This window comes from Coregonus clupeaformis, chromosome 27 (genome assembly GCF_020615455.1).
Source record: "Coregonus clupeaformis isolate EN_2021a chromosome 27, ASM2061545v1, whole genome shotgun sequence".
In the NCBI taxonomy this organism is placed as follows: Eukaryota; Metazoa; Chordata; class Actinopteri; order Salmoniformes; family Salmonidae; genus Coregonus; species Coregonus clupeaformis.
Window position 1 is genome coordinate 51,879,936 of NC_059218.1, and position 19,609 is coordinate 51,899,544.

Here is a 19,609-nt window from a genome sequence, read left to right on the forward strand (position 1 = left end):
CACATTTCTTGCTAACAAACTAGAGTTTTGGCAAGTCGGTTAGGACATCTACTTTGTGCATGACACAAGTAATTTTTCCAACAATTGTTTACAGACAGATTATTTCACTTACAATTCACTGTATCACAATTCCAGTGGGTCAGAAGTTTTCATACACTAAGTTGACTGTGCCTTTAAACAGCTTGGAAAATTCCAGAAAATGATGTCATGGCTTTAGAAGCTTCTGATAGGCTAATTGTGTGGTAAATGATGGACGGAGTCAGGCTCAGGAGTAAAATAACCAGATGCAGATATATTCCTTCCAGACATACAATGCTCCTACAACGGCAATCGAAACAGGTACAGGGGAAACAATCCTCCCTGACGAAACAGAGTCTCAGAAAATACAATAAATGTAATGACACAGGGGAAAATCAACCCTGGCAAAATAAATGCGAGAGTATCTCAACCGAGCTACTCTCCTCCCACATAGAACAATCACTCACAAAGACAAGGGGGCAGAGGGAACACTTATACACAGACTAATTAGGGGATGAGCACCAGGTGTGTGTGATTGACAAGATAAGACAAGTGGAGTGATGAGAATGGGAGCGGCAGTAGCTAGTAAGCCGGTGACGACGAACGCCGAAACCTGCCCGAACAAGCAGGGGAGGCAGCCTGTTGTGACAAATTGACATAATTTGAGTCAATTGGAGGTATACCTGTGGATGTATTTCAAGGCCTACCTTCAAACTCAGTGCCTCTTTGCTTGACATCATTGGAAAATCAAAAGAAATCAGCCAAGACCTCAGAAAAAGAATTGTAGACCTCCACAAGTCTGGTTCATCCTTCAGAGCAATTTCCAAATGCCTGAAGGTACCACGTTCATCTGTACAAACAATAGTACGCAAGTATAAAGACCATGGGACCATGCAGCCGTCATACCGCTCAGGAAGGAGACGCGTTCTGTCTCCTAGAGATGAACGTACTTTGGTGCGAAAAGTGAAAATCAATCCCAGAACAACAGCAAAGGACCTTGTGAAGATGCTGGAGGAAACAGGTACAAAAGTATCTATATCCACAGTAAAACAAGTCTTATATCAACATAACCTGAAAGGCCGCTCAGCAAGGAAGAAGCCACTGCTCCAAAACCGCCATAAAAAAGCCAGATTACGGTTTGCAATTACACATGGGGACAAAGATCTTACTTTTTGGAGAATGACCTCTGGTCTGATGAAACAAAAATAGAACTGTTTGGCCATAATGACCATCGTTATGTTTGGAGGAAAAAGGGGAACGCTTGCAAGCCAAAGTACACCATCCCAACCGTGAAGCACGGGGGTGGCAGCATCATGCTGTGGGAGTGCTTTGCTGCAGGAGGGACTGGTGCACTTCACAAAATAGATGGTATCATGAGGAAGGAAAATGATGTGGATATATTGAAGCAACATCTCAAGACATCAGTCAGGAAGTTAAAGCTTGGTCGCAAATGGGTCTTCCAAATGCACAATGACCCCAAGCATACTTGTGGCAAAATGGCTTAAGGACAACAAAGTCAAGGTATTGGAGTGGCCATCACAAAGCCCTGACCTCAATCCTACAGAACATTTGTGGGAAGAACTGAAAAAGTGTGTGCGAGCAAGGAGGCCTACAAACCTGACTCAGTTACACCAGCCCTGTCAGGAGGAATGGGCCAAAATTCACCGAATTTATTGTGGGAAGCTTGTGGAAGGCTACCTGAAACGTTTGACCCAAGTTAAACAATTTAAAGGCAATGCTACCAAATACTAATTGAGTGTATGTAAACTTCTGACCCACTGGGAATGTGATGAAAGAAATAAAAGCTAAAATAAATCATTCTCTCTACTATTATTCTGACATTTCACATTGTTAAAATAAAGTGGTGATCCTAACTGACCTAAGACAGGGAATTTTTATTAGGATTAAATGTCAGGAATTGTGAAAAATTGAGTTTAAATGTATTTGGCTAAGGTGTATGTAAACTTCCAACTTCAACTGTATATACTGTATGGAATCTCTTTTAGCTGCATACAGAAAATGTACATAATGTTTTGCACTTGTATAATTATTTCTACAGTAATAAAACCCTTTGTGCCGAATACAACATGTGTAGACCTTATCGTGAAATGTTTACTTACAAGCCCTTAACCAACAATGGAGTTCAAGAAAGAGTTAAGAAAATATTTACTAAACCAAAGTCAAAAATAAAATAAAAATAAAAAGTAACACAATAAAATAACAATAACGAGGCTATATACAGGGGGTACCGGTACCGAGTCAATTTGCGGGGGTACAGGTTAGTCGAGGTAATTTGTACATGTAGGTAGGGGTAAAGTGACTATGCATAGATAATAAACAGCGAGTATCAGGGAGGGGGGAGGTGTCAATGTAAATAGTGGTGGCCATTTGATTAATTGTTCAGCAGTCTTATGGCTTGGGGGTAGAAGCTGTTAAGGAGCCTTTTGGTTCTAGACTTGGTGCTTCGGTACCGCTTGCCGTGTCTTTGACAATTACCGCCCCGTACAACAGTAATCCTTCTACCCCCCTATTAAAAATAAAAGAAAATAAAAAATGGTTGTCCCACTGGCTATCCTAAGTTGAATGCACCGATTTGTAAGTCGCTCTGGATAAGTGTCTGCTAAATGACTTAAATGTAAATGTAAACTCTCTTGGTAGATAGTGTGGTCTACAGCTTATCATGGGGTACTCTACCTCAAGCGAGCAATACCTCGAGACTCCTTTAACGTTAGACATCGCGTATCAGCTGTTATTGACAAATAGACACACACCCTCCCCCCCTCGTCTTACCAGACGTAGCTTCTCTGTCCTGCCGATGCACAGAAAACCCAGCCAGCTCTATATTATCTGTGTCATCGTTCAGCCACGACTGGGTGAAACTTAAGATATTACTGTTTTTAATGTCCCGCTGGTAGGATAGTCTTAATTGTAGATCATCCATTTTATTTTCCAATGATTGCACGTTGGCCAATAGTACGGATAGTAGTGGAGGTTTACCGACTTGCCTACGAATTCTCAATAGGCAGCCCGACCTCCGCCCCCTTTTTCTCTGTGTTTTTTTCACGCAAATGGGCCTGGTCTCGAGAAAGCAGTATATCCTTCACGTTGTACTACTTAAAGAAAAAATCTTAGTCCAGTTCGAGGTGAGTAATCGCTGTTCTGATGTCCAGAAGCTCTTTTCGGGTCATAAGAGACGGTAGCAGCAACATTATGTACAAAATAAGTTACAAAATAAGTTACAAACAACGTGAAAAAACGAAATAGCACAGTTGGTTAGGAGCCCGTAAAACAGCAGCCATCCCCTCTGCCGCCAACAGAATACCTAGGTGGGGTGACCATGGTGATGGAGCACAGGAAGAGGTTACTCCTGGATTGTCCTAGCAACCCACTGGTTACAGACGTCAGTTCGGCTAGTTTTGATTTACTTGAATTCAATGTGAAATCTACAAATAAATTCACCATGTTGTTGGATTTAGGTTAAAAGTTCAGTGAAAAAATATGAAATGCCCTTTTTGCAAATCCAATCCGTTCTCCAGATTTGTTTGGGTTGAAATGACGTGGAAACAATGTTGATTCAACCCGTTTTTTCCCATTGGGAACCTGACAAACGATTGGCTCTTCTATCTCCAGAGAGAGTTCTCAGTAGAAACAACATCAGACACAGCACAGGTAGGTGTAGCTACAGGGTGTACACGTTTTGCTCCAGCCCTGCTCTATCACACCTTTTTCAGATGCATGCAACAGTTAACTTCCTCTATCACAAGCTGGTACTCAGCCTCAATCTTGTGTCTTCTGTCTTGCAAACACGGGTGACTGCCCTCTTGAAACACCTTAGCCACCTGTGCCACCGAACAGCTAGCAATTCAGATGGGGGTATTACACACACACCAGTAGCTCTCCTGGAGGGTCAACAACATTTTTCATATATAGGAGACAACATACCTGGGCTCAAATATTAATAGTTTTTTTTTTTTATAATATAGCTGTGCTTGATTGAGATTGCCTGGTGCAATGGAACCAATGGAGCAGTCCCAAAAGGTATAATCCTTCCCATCCGGCACTACAGGCAGGTAAAAGCAAATGATCAAAGTATTTGAAAGATTTCAAATAGTATTTGAACCCAGGTCTGGTAGACACAATACCTCTTATATAAGCCTCTGGGTGGAAACACAGGTGTCAACAAAGGTGTCTTCTCAATAGCTATCAAACAGATAAAGTCGGTACAGACATCCTGTTAATACACCCTGTAGAACTCACCTCAAAAGGCATCATAGCGTTAGCAATCCATGCTTTCAGACATGTCTCTTCTGTTCTAGCTATTAATCAATACACATACACACACAAACACACACCCTTTATCAGACAGAACCAAGACTGTGGAGAGAATCAATAGAAGCAGATACTCATTCATCAGACAACACCTAGAGCTTTAGGTAGACTCTCACACACAGTAGACTCACAGTAGACTCTCTCTCTCTATCACACACACACACACACACACACACACACACACACACACACACACACACACACACACACACAAACACTTTATCAGACAGAACCCCGACTGGTGGTATCCCCTCATGGTTGTCTATCCTCCTATCATCCTCCCTTTCTCTTTCATACACTAGTAAGCAGGCTGCTCCACTCATCAGAGCTCTGATCTCAGTATACACTACAACTTCTCTACAGGGTCTCTCTGACTATTGTCCAGGGGCTTTTGGGATGAGGTACAGGGGCTCTTTGTCCTGAGGAAGCTGAATGGTTCGTAACCCTGCTCTGTATTGTCCCCTTGAAAGGGGGTAGTGACTGAACTGTCCCAAATACAGCTCTGTGTCCTGGGGAGTTGGGGTGAGAGGAGAAGAGAGTTAGGATCCACATTAGTTGTTGCACATGCAGCAGTGCAGAACAGTTATAGACAAGAACAACATAAGATAATATTACATTACATAAAACATATGATAAGAGAGTCATATGTTGTCAAGACACCAAAAGACAACAAAAATAATTATTATACACTAATCATATATACATACTGTATTCATGTTCTTATATACAGTAGAGTTAAATTAGTTCAAATGTTTAGAAAGTAGAAAGACACTGTGATACAATACATTTTGTTACTGTTTTTTAAAACTAAACTTGCTTTTTGCCTGAGTAACCTCAGGAGATATTTAGAAAGAGAATGAGAACAGTTAGTCAGGAAAGAGGTGTTAACACGCAGCCTCAATATTTCCAGTCTGCTTCCTCAAACTTCCTCATCCTTCAAAAACATTCAAAACATGTTCCTTATTTGGAATGTGTTCTGTCATAATCACATCCTCTAAAACAAACAGTTTCCCCTGGTGGAAGTGTCTTGGTTGCTGGAATAACTGACCTACCCTCTGGTACACACACACACACATATAGACACAAATGCACATACGCGCGCACACGCACACACACACACACACACACACACCACACACACACAAAACAACACACACACACACAAACACATCCTCGGATTGTCTTATACCAGCTCCTGCCCTGTGATAGTTTCCTAGATGCCATATCCAGGCTCAAATACAGGATGTGAGGGCTGCATCTCAAGTCTACAGTGGCTTCCCCTCTCCTCTCTTCCCCTCTCCTCTCTTCCCCTCTCCTCTCTTGGCCTCTCCTCTCTTCCGCTCTCCTCTCTTCCCCTCTCCTCTCTTCCCCTCTCCTCTCTTCCCCTCTCCTCTCTTCCCCTCTCCTCTCTTGGCCTCTCCTCTTGTCATCTCAGCAGTCAACTATGGCTTAATTTCCTCCTTTCTTCTCCTTCATCAGTCCTGATCTGAAAATGCAGGACAGGTCAAAAGTGATAAAGTGGCCCTCTGGAAGCCTGCTTTCACCTGTCTAGTTGTCTCTAAGGAAAGTATCTTACCACTAGGCTATAATCAACCAATTCATGGATAATACTCTATTTGTTCAGGCTCGATTCTATACCGCTTTGTGTTTTTTTTAAACGAGAGAGGTATGCAGCGCTGTCTCCACAGGCAACGTAAACCCGCCCACAGATGAATCTTATTGGTTTTGTCTTATCAATCAGCCCCGTTACTGGTTAATATTTCTGTCATTCTCTGAAAACGGTTTCAATCGACACCAGAATAGCGCAGGGTCAAGGAGGTATGAAGGGAGATACGAGATAAGGGAGATACAGCGAATACCAACTGAGACTGCCTGGTTTTGGAATTTAAAAAAGCGCAACCCTCCTTTTGCACTCTGTGATGGTAAGAGATCTGCAGTTATCGTTAAAGCATATTGTTATAATGGATAACTTCAATACATGCTATGGACAGCCGCTATGTTCAATTTATGTTCATTTGTACCTTGCTATGTCAGTAGTTGTTTTTTTGTGTTTCGTATAGCCAGCCCACTGTTGACATTTTTCTTGTTGTTTTTTTGCTGGATCTGTCAAACGTTATACCCGGTCGACAACTGAGTGAATTAAAGAGCTTCGGAAAAAGCTCACGGATTCATGATGCAATAAGAGAGATAGTTAATCAACTATGTCATGCATATATAACTGGATAGTATAAAAAATATCATAGTTGCCATTGGCTATTATGGAGAACTCTTTGAGGCACTAAACAGTTTTTAAAAAGCATATTAAAGCAGCTGAGCTCGACACTCCAGACTGAGATTCAGGATGGCTGATATTTTGCCTACCAGTGAGTGGCATGTCATCACAAGTCAACAGTGACTAAAGGATGCATAAAAATACTATATTTACTTTTGGATTTGATTTAGAAGCATAAACGCATTTTCAGCAGATTTACGGTGCCTCTTCACCTACTTGTGTTTTTGGAGGAAATCCTTTTACACAAACAATAGACAGTTACCGGCTAGTCCCAGCTGGGAAGAGGAGCGGCAATTAGATGGACAGGGTCTCGCTCTGCCTGATCCAATCAATTAACTGGTGCTCTGCGGTCTGAGGAGCCTTTGTCCATGGGGATACTGTCCTCAAAGACCTACTGAGCCTGCATGTCTCCACACAGCAGACATCTATAGCCTAGAACAGACTAAACTAAACTAGAATAGGAAACAGCTATAGAATAAAATAGAATATAAAATAATAAGAGACATCAATAGAAGAGAATAGGAAACATCAATAGAAAATAATAGGAGGGTGCATCAATGGAATTGAATATGAGTTCTATTGTTCAAGCACTGGTGGACTTTTGCCTTTGAGATGTGCCTTCCCGTTCGGAGGGGGCATTGTAGCGATCCTTGGTATATGAGCCGCGTCACAATTCTCATCGAGTGGGTAACCCTATTGGCGTGGCGCATAGGGGGTTTGGCTTTCACGCCAGTGACCCGGGTTCATTTCCCTGCCGTCCGCTACAATCATATTGAGTTAAAAAAGTTGCGAGCAGCATATGCCCTGTCTGTCTCTGAAGGGTCATGTGCTGGAGTTTAATAATTCATGGAAATGGTGACAGACTTAGATGCTTTAACGTTATGGAATATTTATACATCCATTAAAGTTTATGAATATGCATGACAGAATGACCATGCTGGATGATCCAGTCATCTCTGTCAGTGAATCTGGAGAAGAACTGGGCCCCTATCACACACACACACAAAGTGCTGATTCGGGGGTGGAGAGGTCACAGAGTTAAAGGTCCCAGAGCAGGGTTAATGGATTAACCCCATGTAGAGTGTCCTGTAAAATCTCTCTCTGCCGTCAATACCTGTGACCAACCGATGCTGTGGAGCTAACTACATCTCAGTGAGAGAGTAAGAGATCCTCTTACCAACCAGCACCTACAGGGCTGTGACAATACATTGATACACAAAAAAAAAAAAAAAAATGTATGCACGCATGACTGTAAGTCGCTTTGGATAAAAGTGTCTGCTAAATGGCATATTATTATTATTATTATCAAGGATTATTATTGATACAAAGTAATTTGATTATGTAAATTGTAAATTAAAACATTTTAAATATAACATTGTAGGGCAGTGTACAGTATTACCTCTTCTCTATTTCAGTTAGATAATAGGTTAGTGTTGTTAGTCCTGCTGTGGTCGAGTCTAATGACACCAGCTGATTGCACATGACCTTTCAGACGGTTAGACTGATTATTAGTGCCGGTGCAGTCTGCGATTTAACCACTAGGTGCAAGTATCCTCCCACTAACCCCAACGAGAACCACTCAACGACATGGGAACGTCAGATAAACACCAGTGTTGTACGTTTACTTGAATCTCACAATGAAAAATGTGGACTAACTGTTTATGTACTCTACACCAGGGATGGGCAGACGTTTTTTTATTCATATTTTTTGGATTCTCAGCTTAATGTAAAGAGTTAGAATAGTAAAATACTAAGGTGCAATTTCATATATATATTTTTTTTTTCTCGTTATGTCAGTCAGTCCAATTGGTGACAGATTTTCATGTGAATATTCAAAAATCTGCATAAAGAACATTGCCACCAAACTGACTTGTTGCGGATAAAAATCAGTGCGTGATGATATAGTGAACACTATGAAATGTACTTTTTCCCTTAAGTTTTCATGTATCTAATCAAAATCGAAAGCTCAATGTGTTTCCATCGCATTTTCAACTCTACAGATAGTTTTGTCACAAAAACCGTTGTGTTAAATAGCAAATGTAGGGGGACAAAATGGTGCTGTAGAAAAAACTGTGTTTCAGCGAGCTCCCGTGGCCTTAGTTCATTTCTCTCTTTATATTCATTTTTTAGCTTGAAAAAGTGGTAGAATTTGCCAAATAAGTTACCCTACAATGAGTCTTGACGGCTATTTCTCTAAAGTTTCCAACAACATGCCCAGCAGAACTACTAAGAACTCAACCAAAACCACCACCCCTGTAGATGTGCAGGATGAGCTAACTAACATTAGTCGAAGCTAACACCATCGCGGATCCAGACACAATGGACCTGGTGATTCAAAAGATGACTGATAACATTACTAAAGTGATCGATGTCAAGATAGGAACGGTCTTGGAATAGCAGGAAATTCAGCCGAACTACAGAAGGTTGTCATGCGTGTTGATTAGGCGGAGGAAACTTCAACTACATCAATGGACAGTAAGATAAACACACTTGAGAAACAGGTGCGCGAAATGGCGGAGCATAATGATGACTTGGAAATTGAGGACACAGATGCAATATCTGTGTGGTGGGACTCCTTGAAAATACTGAAGGGAAACGTTCAGTTAAATTCTTAGAGGAATGGATTCCTGGCTACCTACAAATGAATACTAAGGCTGGACGTGTGAAGCTGGATAGAGCCCATTGCTCTCAAACATCGATACCCGGGCCCAACCAGCGCCCACGGCCAGTGGTTATATAGTTCCACAACTTCACCGACAAACAGCGTGTCATGGATGTGGCCAGACGCATTGGATCTGACGGTATTCAACGCCAAGTTCCAAGGGTCTCATTCTTCAATGATTACTCCATGGCGGTTGTACGAAGACGCAAGCCGTTTGATGAGGTGAAGGCTCGACTCAAGAGAATGAAGATGGACTACACACTGCTGTACCCGGCCACATTGAAGATTATGGTCAACGGAATGCCTAAGAAGCTTTACACGCCTGAAGAGGCTGCTGCGTTTATTGACTCTCTCGGATAAATAACTTTACGCTGCGCCTTTGCACCATTGGATAACTTTTTTACGCAAATCTGGTCATGAAGCAGTGATGTGAGTTCTCAAGTGCTCTTGTTCAGTAACATTTTTAATTTGTATTATTTTTCTTGCTGCAGTAACTGCTGCCATAGCTCAGACTGAGATCTGTGTAAATCTATATTGGTGCCCAGGCTTGGTCTTAGGTGGAAGAGCCTCAATCTTCTTTTATTGATTTTCATTTTCATATGTATAAATGACAAGGCTATAGAGTGGTTATGCAGTCTACATTGGAGAGTTGAAATCCCCTGCATGTTAGCTAGCAGGAAAAAACCCTTTTGGAACTTTACATGTTTATTTTTCGGGTGTAGTATAGTTTGGATTCAGGGTTCATATAGTTTGTTTAGGCTCGGTGAGAATGGGGAGAGTTCAACACATGGGGAAAGGTACCACCCTATCTTTACAGTAGGATTCAGTCTGCATATTGGTTGGTCAAAGTGCAATGGCAGGTAACAGACCTCGTTTATGTATATGGAACATTATGGGGAGCCATAATCCCATTAAATTGAAAAAATTACTATCTTAAAAAAAAAACGAAAATATTGATATTGCTTTGTTGCAAGAAACTCATTTAGATGATAAGGAGCATCTGAAATTGCAACAAGGGGGGTTTGGTAAAGTGTTTTTCTCACCATTTACAGTGCCTTGCAAAAGTATTCATCCCCCTTGGCGTTTTTCCTATTTTGTTGCATTACAACCTGTAATTTAAATAGATTTTTATTTGGATTTCATGTAATGGACATACACAAAGTAGTCCAAATTGGTGAAGTGAAATTATTCAAAAAATTATAAAAAATAAATAACGGAAAAGTGGTGCGTGCATTTGTATTCACCCCCTTTGCTATGAAGCCCCTAAGTAAGATCTGGTGCAACCAATTACCTTCAGAAGTCACATAATTAGTTAAATAAAGTCCACCTGTGTGCAATCTAAGTGTCACATGATCTGTCACATGATCTCAGTATATATACACCTGTTCTGAAAGGCCCCAGAGTCTGCAACACCACTAAGCAAGGGGCACCACCAAGCAAGCGGCACCATGAAGACCAAGGAGCTCTCCAAACAGGTCAGGGACAAAGTTGTGGAGAAGTACAGATCAGGGTTGCGTTATAAAAAGATATCCGAAACTTTGAACATCCCACGGAGCACCATTAAATCCATTATAAAAAAATTGAAAGAATATGGCACCACAACAAACCTTTTAAGAGAGGGCCGCCCACCAAAACTCATGGACCAGGCAAGGAGGGCATTAATTAGAGAGGCAACAAAGAGACCAAAGATAACCCTGAAGGAGCTGCAATGCTCCACAGCGGAGATTGGAGTATCTGTCCATAGGACCACTTTAAGCTGTACACTCCACAGAGCTGGGCTTTACGGAAGAGTGGCCAGAAAAAAAGCCATTGCTTAAAGAAAAACATAAGCAAACAGGTTTGGTGTTCGCCAAAAGGCATGTGGGAGACTCCCCAAACATATGGAAGAAGGCACTCTGGTCAGATGAGACTAAAATTGAGCTTTTTGGCCATCAAGGAATATGCTATGGCTGGCGCAAACCCAACACCTCTCATCACCCCGAGAACACCATCCAACACCAGTGAAGCATGGTGGTGGCAACATCATGCTGTGGGGAGGTTTTTCATCGGCAGGGACTGGGAAACTGCTCAGAATTGAAGGAATGATGGATGGCGCTAAATACAGGGAAATTCTTGGGGGAAACCTGTTTCAGTCTTCCAGAGATTTGAGACTGGGACGGAGGTTCACTTTCCAGCAGGACAATGACCCTAAGCATACTGCTAAAGCAACACCTGAGTGGTTTAAGGGGAAACATTTAAATGTCTTGGAATGGCCTAGTCAAAGCCAAATTGAGAATCTGTGGTATGACTTAAAATTGCTGTACACCAGCGGATCCCATCCAACTTGACGGAGCTGGAGCAGTTTTGCCTTGAAGAATGGGCAAATATCCCAGTGGCTAGATGTGCCAAGCTTATAGAAACATACCCAAGAGACCTGCAGCTTTAATTGCTGCAAAAGGTGGCTCTACAAAGTATTGACTTTGGGGGGGTGAATAGTTATGCACGCTCAAGTTCTGTTTTTCTGTCTTATTTCTTGTTTGTTTCACAATAAAAAATATTTTGCATCTTCAAAGTGGTAGGCATGCTGTGTAAATCAAATGATAGAAACCCCCCAAAAATCCATGTTATTTCCAGGTTGTAAGGCAACAAAATAGGAAAAATGCCAAGGGGGGGGTGAATACTTTCGCAAGCCACTGTATATCCAGAAGTAGAGGTGTGGCAATTATTGTGAAAAAGAACCTACCACTTAAGGTGTTGAATTGTGTGAAAGATACATTTGCTTGTTTTGTTATAATTAAATGTACTTTACAAGGGCATTGAATTTCCATAATGAATATTTACTTCCCCCCTGCCCACCCCACTGATTTCCTCACTAAGGTATTTCTAGACTTCTCAGAATTAAACTCAGACACTGCAGTGGTTGGAGGAGATTTTAATTGTATGCTGATGTCTGGAGAACCTTTCATCCCTCCAACTGAGAGTTTATCTTTTTCCTCTGCACCTCATGGATGTCAGACTAGAATAGATTCTTTTTTATGGCCAGGACGTCTTTGCAGTCTGTTTTATATGCTAATATAGGAAGCATAGTCATATCTGATCATGCTGAGATGATCCTGGACATACAACTCAAAGGGGCACCCAATCCATCAAGACATTGGAGATTGAATAAAACCATTCTTAAAGACCATACATTTACAGTGCCTTCGGAAAGTATTCAGACCCCTTGACTTTTTCCCCCATTTATTTTTACGTTACAGCCTTATTATAAAATTGATACAATTGTTTTTTCCCCTCATCAATCTACACACAATAGCCCATAATGACAAAGCAAAAACTGGTTTTTAGACATTTTTGCTATTTTATGAAATAAAACTGAAATATCACATTTACATAAGTATTCAGACCCTTTACTCAGTACTTTGTTGAAGCACCTTTGGCAGCGATTACAGCATCGAGTCTTCTTGGGTATGACGCTACATGCTTGGCACACCTGTATTTGGGGAGTTTCTCCCATTCTTCTCTGCAGATCCTCAAGCTCTGTCAGGTTGGATGGGGAGCGTTGCTGCACAGCTATTTTCAGGTCTTTCCAGAGATGTTCGATCGGGTTCAAGTCCGGGCTCTGGCTGGGCCACTCAAAGACATTCAGAGACTTGAGAATCTTGTTTCTCATGGTCTGAGAGTCTTTAGGTGCCTTTTGGCAAACTCCAAGCGAGCTGTCATGTGCCTTTTACTGAGGAGTGGTTTCCATCTGGCCACTCTACCATAAAGGCCTGATTGGTGGAGTGCTGCAGAGATGGTTGTCCTTCTGGAAGGTTCTTCGATCTCAACATAGGAACTCTAGAGCTCTGTCAGAATGACCATCAGGTTCTTGGTCACCTCCGTGACCAAGGCCCTTCTCCGCCGATTGCTCAGTTTGGCCGGGCAGCCAGCTCTAGGAAGTGACTTGGTGGTTCCAAACTAATTCCATTTAAGAATGATGGAGGCCACTGTGTTCTTGGGGACCTTCAATGCAGCAGAAATGTTTTGGTACCCTTCCCCAGATCTGTGCCTCGACACAATCCTGTCTCTGCGCTCTACGGACAAATCCTTCGACCTCATGGCTTGGTTTTTGCTCTGACATGCACTGTAAACAGTGGGACCTTATATAGACAGGTATATGTCTTTCCAAATCATGTCCAATCAATTGAATTTACCACAGGTGGACTCCAATCAAGTTGTAGAAACATCTCAAGGATGATCAATGGAAAGAGGATGCACCTGAGCTCAATTTGAGTCTCATAGCAAAGGGTCTGAATACTCATGTAAATAAGGTATTTCAGTTTTTTATTTTTTTATAAATTTGCAAACATTAAAAAAAAAGTTTTTTTAAATGTATTTCAAGGCCTACCTTCAAACTCAGTGCCTCTTTGCTTGATATCATGGGAAAATCAAAAGAAATCAGCCAAGACCTCAGAAAAAAGATTGTAGACCTCCACAAGTCTGGTTCATCCTTGGGAGCAATTTCCAAACGCCTAAAGGTACCACGTTCATCTGTACAAACAATAGTACACAAGTATAAATACCATGGGAACACGCAGCCGTCATACCGCTCAGGAAGAAGACGCGTTCTGTCTCCTAGAGATGAATGTACTTTGGTGCGAAAAGTGCAAATCAATCCCAGAACAACAGCAAAGGACCTTGTGAAGATGCTGGAGGAAACAGGTACAAAAGTATCTATATCCACAGTAAAACGAGTACTATATCGACATAACCTGAAAGGCCGCTCAGCAAGGAAGACGCCACTGCTCCAAAACGGCCATAAAAAAGCCAGATTACGGTTTGCAACTGCACATGGGGACAAAGATCGTGCTTTTTGGAGAAATGTCCTCTGGTCTGATGAAACAAAAATAGAACTGTTTGGCCATAATGACCATCGTTATGTTTGGAGGAAAAAAGGGGTTGCTTGCAAGCCGAAGAACACCATCCCAACCGTGAACCACGGGGGTGGCAGCATCATGATGTGGGGGTGCTTTGCTACAGGAGGGACTGGTGCACTTCACAAAATAGATGGCATCATGAGGAAGGAAAATTATGTGGACATATTGAAGCAACATCTCAAGACATCAGTCAGGAAGTTAAAGCTTGGTCGCAAATGGGTCTTCCAAATGGACAATGACCCCAAGCATACTTCCAAAGTTATGGCCAAATGGCTTAAGGACAACAAAGTCAAGGTATTGGAGTGGCCATCACAAAGCCCTGACCTCAATCCTATAGAACATTTGTGGGCAGAACTGAAAAAAACGTTTGCGAGCAAGGAGGCCTATAAACCTGACTCAGTTACACCAGCTCTGTCAGGAGGAATGGGCCAAAATTCACCCAACTTATTGTGGGAAGCTTGTGGAAGGCTTCCCGAAACGTTTGACCCAAGTTAAACAATTTAAAGGCAATGCTACCAAATACTAATTGAGTGTATGTAAACTTCTGACCCACTGGGAATGTGATGAAAGAAATAAAAGCTGAAAGAAATAATTCTCTCTACTATTATTCTGACATTTCACATTTGGCTAAGGTGTATGTAAACTTCCGACTTCAACTGTATGTCCGAAGAACAGAGGTCTCTCCTTTATGCCCCTATTACCAAGGAAGAGATAATGTTGGCCCCAGGCCACGATGGGTTTTGTAGTGAGTTCTATAAAGGAGTTCCATGGCCTGATCCTTGAGCCATTGCTTGATATGTTTAACCACTTATTTTTAAATGACCACCTCCCTCAAACGTGGAGGGAAGCTAACATATCACTTATTCTCAAAAAGGGAAAATGTCCAGAGTCTTGTTCCTGACCTATTTCCCTTCTGTACGTGGATAGAAAATTGCTTACTAAAATCCTATGTCAGGACCCGGTGCGAGAAACAGTCACTAATAATTGTCAGAACCCAGAAGATGAGGCAGACACAGCAGTACTAGAGATGGTGGTTTAATAAAGAACAAAATCCTCAGGCAAAGAAACTAAATCCACAATGTCCAAAAATAAAGCCAAGAGGCACAAAGAGGAAAACCTCCAAAAACAAAGAAACTCCACAAAGTGGTAAAAAAATCCCACCAGAGAAATATCCATATAACACAAGGCTTGGGCTGGGGCTGGGTGCTAACTTACAAACACTGAGCAAGGAACTGAGGAACACACAGGGTTTAAATACTAACAAGGGAATGACCTACAGGTGCAAACAATAATTAGATCAAGAAAAAACAAAAGGTACAAAAAAGGTGCAATGGGGACATCTAGTGACCAAAACCCGAACAGTCATGGCCAAAACCTGACAGAATCCCCCTCCTAGGAACGGCTCCTGACGTTCCTACCAGCCTTCTCAGGGTGGAGGGCCCTGAACTGACGAATGAGGTCAGGGTCCAGTATGTCCTTGGCAGGAACCCAGGAGCGCTCCTCGGGACCGTAGCCTTCCCAGTCCACCAGATACTGCCAGGACCGCTGCACCCGGGCGGGAATCCAGTATCCGGTGGACGGTATAAGCCGACTGGCCACCGATGACACGGGGCGGAGGGGGGAGGTCTGCCTGCCGGAATAAGGGGAGAAAAAACAACAGGTTTTAATAAAGAAATGTGAAATGTTGGATTGATCTTAAGGGATCTGGGTAAGTGCAGGCGAAAAGTAACGGGATTGACTCTCCTGGCAATCTTAAAGGGACCGATGAACCTCTGGGACAGCTTGCGAGACTCCACCCGTAGCGGTAGGTTCTTAGTTGAGAGCCATACTCTCTGGCCGGGGTACAGGGTAGGACCGGGACGGCGACCTCTGTTGGCTTGTCGTTGGTACTGCTGAGAGGAACGCAGAAGATTAAGACGTGCCTTCTTCCACGTAAGCCGACAGCGTCTGATGAACCTCGAGGCTGAAGGCACTCTGACTTCTGCCTCCTGGTCCGGGAACAATAGAGGTGCATAGCCAAACTGACACTCATGCGGGGACATACCAGTGGAGGAGGAGCACAAGGTGTTGTGCGCGTACTCGGCCCAAACAATGAAGGATGACCAAGTGGACGGGTTGTTGGAAACCATGCATCTGAGGGTGGTTTCCAGCTCCTGATTCATCCTCTCAGTTTGGCCATTGGACTCGGATGGTACCCGGAAGATAAACTGGCCGTGGCCCCTATGAGTTGGCAGAAGGCCTTCCAAAACCTTGAGGCGAACTGGGGACCTCTGTCGGAAACCATATCTTGCGGGATCCCAAAGACTCGGAACACATGGTTAATCACCAACTCAGCTGTTTCCTTGGCAGAAGGTAATTTGGTCAAAGGAACAAACCTGGCCGCCTTAGAAAACCTGTCGATGATGACTAGGATCGTAGTATTACCATGGGACGGAGGAAGGCCAGTAATAAAGTCCAATGAGATATGGGACCAGGGTCGGTGGGGAATAGATAGAGGGTGAAGGAGTCCTTGAGGGCGAAGGTGAGAAGATTTGCCCTGACAGCACACGGAACAGGCCTTGATGAAAGTGGCAATGTCTTCCTTCATGGTGGGCCACCAGAACTTACGCTGGATGAACTCCAAGGTGCGGCCTATGCCCGGGTGACAGGTGAGGCGAGAGGAGTGCCCCCCACCGAAGGACTTGGGACCTTGCTGCCTTGGGAACAAACAACCGATTAGCAGGACCTCCACCAGGGCCCGGTTCGATGGCTTGAGCTTGTTTCACGGTATCCTCCACTTGCCACGAGATCGGAGCCACGATCTTAGCGGCCGGAAGGACAGTCATGTCAGTATCTTCTCGAATGGCAGGAGAGTAGATTCGTGACAAGGCGTCCGGTTTGAGATTCTTCGACCCGGGTCTATAGGTGAGGATAAACTGAAATCGGCTGAAGAAAAGAGACCATCGAGCCTGTCTGGCGTTCAACCGCTTCGCCTGCTGGATATACTCCAGATTCTTGTGGTCCGTAAGCACTTGAAACGGTTGAGAAGCCCCCTCGAGCCAGTGTCTCCATTCCTTCAATGCCATCTTAACCGCTAGGAGTTCACGGTCCCCCACATCGTAATTCCTCTCGGCCGGGGTAAGCCGGTGAGAGAAGAAGGCGCAAGGATGAAGCTTCTTGTCTTCACCCCTCTGAGACAGGACAGCTCCAACCCCAACCTCTGATCGTCTACCTCCACCACAAAAGGTTCCTCCGCCGTTGGTAGTGTCAGGATGGGAGCAGAGAGGATGCGCTGCTTGAGTCCTTGGAAGGCCGTCTCAGCTTCTCTTCCCCACAGAAACCTTGTGTTGCCACCCTTGGTTACCGCCGAGAGAGGGGCTGCCACCGAGCTGAAGTTCTTGATGAACTTGCGGTAAAAGTTGGTGAAGCCCAGGAAACGTTGAACTTCTTTAACGGACTTGGGGGTGGGCCAATCCGCTACCGCCTCTACCTTCTTGGGGTCCATCTGGACTCGTCCGGGTTCCACTATAAATCCCAGGAATTGTACTCGAGAGGAATGGAATTCACACTTCTCCGGCTTAACGTACAAATGGCTGTCTAGGAGGCGTTTGAGCACTTGTCTGACATGCTTAGTGTGTTCTTGAAGGGAGCTCGAAAAGATGAGGATGTCATCCAAGTACACAAACACGAAGATGTTAAGCATATCCCTAAGCACATCGTTTATGAGCGCTTGGAACACAGCCGGAGCGTTGGTCAGGCCGAAGGGCATCACCGAGTATTCGTAGTGACCAGTAGGCGTGTTGAAAGCGGTCTTCCACTCGTCCCCGGGTTTGATCCGCACCAGATGGTATGCGTTCCGCAGGTCAAGCTTAGTGAAGACAACTGCTTCCTGGAGCAGCTCAAAGGCTGTGGCCATAAGAGGTAGCGGGTAGTGTTACGGACGGTTATGGCATTGAGTCCCCGGTAGTCGATGCAAGGTCGTAATCCGCCGTCTTTCTTGGCCACAAAGAAAAACCCTGCTCCCGCCGGCGAGGTAGATGGACGCATGAGGCCTGCTGTCAGAGCGTCCTTGATGTAGGTATCCATAGCAGCTCGTTCGGGAGGAGAAAGGGAAAAGATCCGACCCCTGGGAGGGCAGGTCCCTGGCAACAGGTCGATGGTGCAATCGTAAGGTCTATGGGGTGGTAGTTTGGTGGCCCTCTGTTTGCTAAATACCAGTTTGAGGTCATGGTAACACTCGGGAACTCGGGACAAGTCGATGGATTCTAGAGACTCGGAAGGAGAACTCTGGGAACTCGGGAAGATACAAGTGGCTTGGCACGTGGGACCCCACTGCTTGATAGTGCCCACAGACCAGTCGATGTGAGGGTTATGGCTGTGAAGCCAGGGATAGCCAAGGACGAGAGGAAACTTCGGAACAGGCGATCAGATGAAAGTTCATCACTTCCTTGTGTTGGGAAACTGAAAGTCGTAAGGGGGGTAGTGGCACGAGTGACAAGTCCAGATCCCAAAGGACTTCTATCCAACGTAGTAACCCTTATGGGGTCACTTAGAGGTTCAGAAGGAACGCCATTCTCCTTCGCCCAGATCCCATCCATGAAGTTACCTGCGGCTCCAGAGTCTACCAAGGCTTGAAGAGAAACCTCGTGGTCGTCCCAGGAAAGGGTAACAGGAATGAGCAGGCGGGAGTTGGATAGATGGGAGGAGGTTATGTTTCCCGTTACAGTCCTCCCAGGCCTGCACGGGAGAGTGCGTTTCCCTGGAGCCCGGGACACGTGGAGCGGAAATGGCCCGGTTTGCCGCAATATAGACAGCATCGCTCCCTCATTCGGCGATCTCTCTCAGCCTGGGAGATGCGTCCAACCTGCATGGGTTCTGGTGGAGCCAGCGAGGATAAAGGTGGAGACTCGGAGTTGGAACCGATAGGAACTAGGGTGAGCGGTCTATGGTTTTGTTCTCTCTCTCTCAGACGCTGGTCTATGCGTGAAGCCAACTTGATAAGGGACTCGAGGTTGTCCGGTGGTTCCCGAGTGGCCAGTTCATCTTGGATGGTGTCAGAAAGGCCCTTCAAAAAAACACACTGTGAGCGCCTCGTCGTTCCAGCCACTTGCTGCTGCCACAGTGCGGAACTGGATGGCATAGTCCGTCACGCTGCGCCGACCTTGGCGGAGAATCAGGAGCTGTTTGGCTGAGTCAGGGCCGTTGGTAGGACCTTGAAACACTCGCTTGAATTCTTCAGCAAAGGTAGAGTAGCTGGCACAGCAGGGACTTTGGGCATCCCACACAGCAGTAGCCCAGGCTAGAGCCTTTTCCGACAGCAGGGTGATGATATATGCTATCTTGGACCGGTCGGTGGGAAACGCACGATGGTTGCAGCTCAAAGGAGAGAGAACATTGGGTGAAAAAACCCCTTACAAACACTAGGGTCCCCTGAGAACCGTTGAGGAGGCGGCA

General features: G+C 44.4%; 1 protein-coding gene across 1 annotated transcript in view; it reads left to right on the forward strand.

Annotated features, from left to right (window-relative positions):
• The first annotated feature begins 6,127 nt into the window (after window positions 1-6,127).
• The window catches only part of rassf4a (Ras association domain family member 4a), a 108,277-nt gene continuing 94,795 nt past the window's right edge, over window positions 6,128-19,609 (forward strand). Inside the window, exon 1 of the mRNA XM_041866198.2 lies at window positions 6,128-6,269. The gene's annotated coding sequence lies outside the window, so the exon portion shown is untranslated. The remainder of the gene's footprint in view (window positions 6,270-19,609) is intronic.